The sequence below is a fragment of the Lycium barbarum genome, chromosome 3, assembly GCF_019175385.1.
Source record: "Lycium barbarum isolate Lr01 chromosome 3, ASM1917538v2, whole genome shotgun sequence".
NCBI classification, from domain to species: domain Eukaryota; kingdom Viridiplantae; phylum Streptophyta; class Magnoliopsida; order Solanales; family Solanaceae; genus Lycium; species Lycium barbarum.
This window is the reverse complement of record NC_083339.1, coordinates 35,375,334-35,381,333: the sequence shown is the minus strand read 5'-3', so window position 1 is coordinate 35,381,333 and position 6,000 is coordinate 35,375,334. Positions and strand designations below refer to the sequence as shown.

General features: G+C 34.9%; 1 long non-coding RNA gene across 1 annotated transcript; it reads right to left on the bottom strand.

Annotated features, from left to right (window-relative positions):
* Nucleotides 1-1,076: 1,076 nt before the first annotated feature.
* LOC132630993 (uncharacterized) lies at nt 1,077-5,344 on the bottom strand. The gene is made up of 2 exons (XR_009578773.1): nt 4,771-5,344; nt 1,077-1,470 (listed from the first exon to the last, which is right to left on the bottom strand). It is a non-coding gene; the product is annotated as an uncharacterized LOC132630993 (long non-coding RNA).
* Nucleotides 5,345-6,000: the final 656 nt, after the last annotated feature.

Genomic DNA, 6,000 nt, shown 5'->3' with positions numbered 1-6,000 from the left:
AATAAGTGTGAATTTTGGCTTGCGTCTGTGTCCTTCTTGGGGCATGTGGTATCGAAAGAGGGGATTATGGTGGATCCGCAAAAAATTGAGACAATTCGAGGATGTGAGTTTGAGTAAGATTCGGGATAAAAGTCTTACGTGGTGAGGTCAAGGAGGCCGTGATTGATGATGAGGGTGTCTTGAGAATCAAAGGGCGTGTTTGTGTTCCCCGTGTTGATGACTTTATTAAGACAATTTTAGCGGAAGCTCACAGTTCCAGATATTCCATTCATACGGTTACGGTTAACTTTTACGCTGATGCATAAAAGCTACTAAGAGGTTGTTGGTGCTCTAAATGGATTTTAGTATTTTTTTTAGAGTCGCCACCTAATTTTATAAAGAAAATTAGGAAAACCGAGTTAAAATGGTTTTATCAATCAAAGAAAAATCCTTTTTAAACCAGAGTTCGAGGTAAGGGATCTGGTGATCCTCTAGTGAAGGTTTTAAGCACCCTAGTATTAAGGATCCGCGAATACGGTTGACCTTCCAGCTTCAATGTATGATTAATTGTGATTACTTGCTAAAATGCTTTCTTTCTTGCAAAAATTGTCATGTCATATCATAACTCCATTTTTTGGCAAAAAGTCTTTAAGGAAAAGAGGTTTTTTTTTTTAGAAAAAAGGATTTATAAGGGCTGAAGTCATTTCATTTCCGGACCAAAACACACTTAAGATTTTATCTTAAGTAGAGATTCTACTAACTTCAATGTCATGATTTGAATCCTTATAAGTTTATATATATATTGGAGTACTCTCCCCTGAAAATAGCATAAGTATTATAAGCATAAATAAAGAATACGATTTCACTTATTTAATCATTTTAGCTCGTTTAAAGTCAACCATAGCCATTTTCCCAAACTTGGGTTTGAAGGAAATTTCAATCATTTGAATTCATTTAAGTTGGGTCTAACCCAAAATAAGCTTTGCAAAACTGTTTTAAGGCTCAAGACTTACCCACGAATATTCTTTTCCACTTTCTTTTCTCAAACTCTTTAAATCGTGAAATATGCTTTAAATATATTACTTAAAGGTAATCAATTTTTTGTATAAGAAAAACATTTTTCACTTTTATTCTTTTAAACAAATGGAATACAACTCATTTATCTCTCGAGTCCAATTTGAAACATATTCGAGTCCCTATCCGCATCATTTACCTAAATTCTAGGTTCTAACTTATAAGGGTTTCAATATCTACACAAGTGTATTTTTACATGTTTATACAAAACTAATGTAAACATATTATAAAAGGAAGGGAAGGGAAACAAAGTTTAGCTTTTCGGCCTTGAGCCCAAATCTTTTAGCAATCCTATTCCAATAGGTCTTCTACGCTCTTTCTAGTTCTTCGTCCGAAGCTCCAACACTCCAAAGCTCTAAACGTCCAACTTTCTTAATTCGTCTTTAAGCTTTGCTCCACAAATTCGCTTATTTGTACCTTGCACATTGAAGGGAAAAGTAGTTAGTCAAAATAATATTCCACCCCATAGGGTGACGTTTATGAACATAATAATAATATCCCTCGGACCCGTATCAAACTTTGAGAGCTTTGATTACGGAGGCTCGGACTCATGTTTCTGAATGTGGCAAAGGAATCCGAAACATGCCTTGGCTGCAGACTTGTGGCCATTCTAGTTGCCTCACCAAACGCATGTTCGTTCCTACCTCGTGATACTACTATGAGGTCATCAATGCCTAAACCGAGGGATAACCTTTCCGGACAAGGCATAGCCTCAAAAATCATTTTTTTCATTGGCTCAAGTATAGTATCGTGTTCAAATCAGTGTAGTTATATCAAGTATAGCATATGTTCATTTCAACAGGCAGTAGCTTAATCGCAAAGGTAGCAGCAACATAATGGTCTCAAAATGTAGCAACAATGCATTAGAAGAGCAATCATAGTGGGCCAAGGAAGCAACAAACAATTCATCCAAGTGTTGCAACTAGGTACACCCTTTAAAGAATGCAACAACAATTCTCCCCAAGTGAGGCAGCATAATGTAACAGCAAAACAGTAGAGCAACCACAAGCAGCAATCTCTCCTCAAATAGGTACCAAAATAGAGAATCTGCCTAGCCAACAAGTATAGTAAACACTTGCTGAAATTTTGCAGCAGCAAAGTTAATCTAAAAGCAGTGTTTTCAGCCTCAAAATGCAATAACAATTCAGCTCAGAATGCAGCAGAAATTTAGCTCAAAGCGCAGCAGAAATTCAGCTAAAAAATGCAGTGGTTCATGGCCTAAAAGTACAACAACTAAGTGGCTAAAACTGCAGCAGTTCATGACCCTAAGTAAAGCGGAAAAATGGCTAAAATGCAACACTTCATGGCCCAAAGTAAAGCAGCAAAATGGCTAAAATGCAGCCGCAGTTTCAACCCAAAATACAACAACAAGATGGCTAAAATGCACCAGCAGTTTCAGCCCAAAATAGGCTTCAGAATTAAGTAGCCAACTCCATCAAAGTAGAGAGATTTTTACCTCAAGCACAATACTTTTTTGCCTTAAAATGTGGCATCAAACTCACCAAGTGTGTCTCAAATGTAGCAGCTATTTATAGCAACAATTTCCTTAAAAAAAAAAAAAAAGGCAACGATTTGTAGTAATGGTGCGGCAATAGTCTCAGGTTCGGTAGCAACTCCGGAACATTTGGGATTTGAAAGTCCCCAAATCATGCAAAAGAAGAAGGGTGGAGAATGAGTATTAAGAATTATATATGAATCCATCACATTTAGACAACAAATTTCAACCAAAACTGATGTCGCCTAGTCATAATGATTAATCACTTCCTATGGGTTAGAAACTGGTAACAAGAATTTAAAACTTTCTATTTAACAACCAAAAAACAAAGATTGAATTCGAAAAGGAACATTCTTGACTACTTAGCTTCAAAGAAAACTTTTCCAAAGTAAAACTATAGCTAACCACAATGACCCATGCCTACTGTTAAGATGAAAATAAGCGAATGAAGATTGATAACTATTTTTGGTTACTTAGAGAATTATACCATTAACTAAGACAGGAAGAAAACAGAACATATTCCAAAAAAACAATCTTTATTTTGAAATAAAACACTTCGTTTAAGTTCTTCTTAAAAGAAAAGGGATCAAGGTCATATGCAAACAATTTAGAAACTCAACAACATAGGAATAAAGCAATGTCTCAAATCAGATTTTTACACACCTGGTTTCTTTTAGAGAAAAACAACAAACAACCTATTAAATTCTAAAACTTAATTGGTTCTAGGTGAAGGTAGCAACACGGAATGAGGTCAAAGCAAATATGCATCCATTTCAAAAAGGAAAGCGAGTTCAGACAAGAGAACCACCACAAAAACAGTTTTGGTTGATGCTTGGAACACAACACAGAAGGGTTAAATTTTTAGAGAAGGACACCCTTCAAGAATGTATATTGTTCCTTTCCAACCTCAAAACAGAAACATGATGCTAGATTTAGTGGTTAAGCATGTTTCAACAGACATTCCTTTTAGCTAAAAATTTCCCGTAAGCTCATCTTAATGGTGTTTCATTTTTTGGAGAGAATGACAAATCAATTTTGGAAAGGTCAATGCTATGTGTAATCTAATATAGATGCTCAACATATTCCAACTCATATTTAACACTGCTATTTTAAGACTCTTCATTCAATTCCAAAATCATTTTTTAGAACCTTTAAAAGAGATGATAGCAAAATACTTGGGGGAACCACATTTGTTTAAAGCAATTCTTTTACTCATTCTCAGGTCAATTCAAAGAGAAGCAAACTAATGAAAGGAAAGAAAGCAAACAATGCTCCAGTCAAGAAGTAAATCAGTTCAGTGACCGATTAGTTTGACAAGAAAAACAGTTCCTTAAAGGCTTAAGCCTGATTCATATTATCAGTTATCAGTAAACCTTGTCTCAGCCCAAAATCCAAAGGAAAGCAACAAGGTTATTGAAAACAACATATTTAAGTTGGAAACAATACTCAAACAGACTCTAAAAAAAAAAGAGGGGGACTTATTGATTGAAACAGAACAAGATGAAGGATTAAACTAATAACAAGCATTTAGTCCTACAAATTTGAGTTAAAACAACAAGTCAAACTAGATCCTGGATTAAGCATATTGGAACACCCTTTAAAAGAAAGCCAATTAAATGCTCATTTGTTCAAAGAAAATATATTTGGTCTTCAAATTTGAGACAATGCTAAGGAATATCCATCCAAACAGATTTTCCCTATTAACAGCTATCCAAACAGTAGTAGTTTACCATAATAACATGATTAGTTAGTTTAATAAAGAGCTTCCCCTTTGTCCTGTATTCCTGGCCAATTGTGGTCAGCTAATCAATAGTAAGAACTAGCTAGTCAACGTTAAGAAGGCATCAAAACTAAAAATAGCAACAAGCTAAGGGCACAACAATGACTCGCTAACAATACTAATAGCCATAACCTCATCACTATAAACTAATCATATAGTTAACTAGAGAAGATTTAAACCAATTATAAACAAAACAGGGACTAAGTATTTGAAGTAACTAACACGGATTAGAAAACTTAGCTAACTTAAGCCTTGAATGGGTTTAAACAGAAAATGAAACACAAAACAAAGAGAAAAAGTGAAAGGACTAAATGAAAACAGGGAAGGAACAGTTTCACCATAAATCAATAACTTAGCAAACTGATTTTAACTAAACTAATCTGAGCGGAATTTAAATAATCAACTAGAAATAAAAATAAAATTAAGGAGGAAAGAGAATTACCTTTTTGCCGAGCAGCGACGGGAGTTGAGTCGATCATCTTTCACCAACGACGACAAATAGAACCAACAAAAATTATTAACTTTGAACTCAGAACACAACTCGAATTCGAGGCTCGGGCTCAAAATGCATTTTAGCCGAATTCATTTATCATTCGGGGTTCTGGGGGTGTCAAAAATTTATCCCTTGACAATGAAGGAGAGGGTTCTATTTATAGAACACCAAATGGCTAGGGTTCTAGCTTTTCAATCGATGTGGGACGGACTTGAAACTGAAATTCGCGGGATTTCCTTTGAAATCCGAGTTTGAAATTCGAATATTTCTCCAAAAAACAAAAGAGAAAAACAGATAGAAAAGAAAATTACCGTTCAAGATTTGATTTGGGGAAGAAGACAACAAAGGCATTAAATGCTTTGCCCAAATGGGCGGACAGCGACTTATACACACGAAAGATGATGCGAAATCATTCCCCAAAATGGTTTTGTTACCGTTGGGTTCGCGTGGTGAAGGGAACTAGTCGGTTTCTTTTGTTCAGGCTTAGGGTTCGTTTGGTTTTGATTTATTTGGGAAAAGGGGGAAAATGATGGATTAAGGGGCCTTTGGGGTGTTTAAAGAAAATGGGTCGGGGCGGACAGGTATTGGGCTGAAGCATTTGGGATTAAATAGTTTGAAAGAGGGCTGCGTTTAAGATTTAGCAGATGGCCAAAATTTGGGATTCAAAGTAGACTCTTGTATTTAAATTGTAGCCAATCTTTAGACTAATAGCCAAATTGCTAAAAATTGGAATTCAATCCTTTACAAAATCAAACCAATTTTAATACTTAGCTATAAGTAAAATTGAGATGAAATAATCATTCAATTAATTAATTAATTAAGCTTCTTGACTTTAACAAAGTAAAATATGACTAAATTGACAATTAAATTGCATATTTGATTGAAACCCATACCTTTTTGTGTAAGTTGATTTTCAAATAGACATAATTAATATTTAAGATATATATAATACATATATTGGGGTATTTTTCCAAATGAAAATGACAAATATCACCAAAAACCGTTTTGACAATATTTTCAATTTTCTGAGTAACTATTCTACTATGTTTGGAATTCAAGAAGTTTGACTAGTTAATTTGAATTTTTGGAGGGAAAAAATTAGGTGTAACCACTACTGGTGCTACCAAGATGTATCGTGACTTGAGGCAGCACAATTGGTGGGCTAGGATGAAGCGCGAT